Raw genomic sequence first — 1,526 nt, 5'->3', positions numbered from 1 at the left:
TAGCAAACCATATTTAATAACATTTTTAAAAAATTATACACCATAATCAAATAGAATTCATTCCTGGGATGCAAAGCTGGTTCAATATCTGTACATCAAATATTATGGTACATCTCATAAAAAATGAAGGATCAAAATCATATGATCTTATCAATAGATGGGGAAAAAGCACTTGACAAAATCCAATACCCTTTTGTAATATAAACTCTTAACAAAGTTGAGATAGAGGGAACACACTTCACCATGATAAAAGCCCATATGACAAACCCACAGCAAACATCCTACTCAATGGTGAAATGCTAAAAGATTTTTTTGAGGTTAAGAACAACACAAGGATGCCTACTTTCCCTATTTTTATTTGACATAGAATTGGATGTCCTAATCATAGCAATCAGACAAGGAAACAAAATAAAAGACATTCTAAATAGAAAGGAAGAAGTAAAACAATCATATTTGCCGATGACATAATACTATTTAGAGAAAACCCTAAAAAATCCACCAAAGAATAATTGGAACTACTAAATGAGTTCTGTATAGTAGCAAAACAAAAATTAATATTCAGAAATTGGTTATATTTTTATAATCCAATAACAATTATCAGAAAGAGAAATTAAGAAAGTAATCCCATTATATTTGCATCAAAAATATTAAAATACCTAAAAATTAATTAAACCAAGAAGGTGAAAGACATGTACTTGAAAACCTATGACATTGAAGAAGATAGATATAAATGAAAGAATATACTGTGCTAATGAATAGAAGGAATCAACATCATTAAAAAATCCATACTACCTGAAATAGTGTACTGATTCAATAAAATCTCTATCAAAATACAAATGTCAGTTTTTATAGAAATGAAACAAATAATCTTAAAATTTCTATGGAACCATAAAAAAAATTGAAGAGCCATAGCCATCTTGAGAAATAAGCACAAAGTTGGAGGTATCACAATACCTGATATCAAACTATAAATGTCTATAGTAACCAAAATAGCAATGTACTGGCATGAAAACAGATCCACAAGTCAAAGGAGCAAATAAAGAACCCAGAAATAAACTCATGCCTATATGGTCAACTAATATGACAAAGGAAGCAAAAATATATATTGGGGTAAAGACAGTTTCTTCAATAAAGTGTTGGAAAAGCTGGACAGACACATGAAAAGAATGAAGCTGGATCATTCTCTTATACCATATACAAGAATAAACTTAAAATGGATTAAAAACTTAAATGTAAGACCTGAAACCATAAAACTCCTAGAAGAAAACACAGCCATTAAATGTTTGACATCGCTTTTAGTAATACTGTTTTTAGATATGTATCCATGGGTAAAAGTAACAAAGAATAAATAAATGGAATTAAAATAAACTAAAAAGTTTTTGCAAAACAAATAAATCCATCTCCAAAACAAAAAGACAAACTGAATGGGAGAAGATACATCTAATAGGGAGTATAATATTAAAAATGTATAAGGAATTCAGACAACTTAACACCAATCCAATTAAAACATGGGCAGAGGACCACAA

Source organism: Pteropus vampyrus, unplaced genomic scaffold (assembly GCF_000151845.1).
Source record: "Pteropus vampyrus isolate Shadow unplaced genomic scaffold, Pvam_2.0 Scaffold201, whole genome shotgun sequence".
Lineage (NCBI taxonomy): Eukaryota > Metazoa > Chordata > Mammalia > Chiroptera > Pteropodidae > Pteropus > Pteropus vampyrus.
This window is presented reverse-complemented; position numbering follows the sequence as displayed.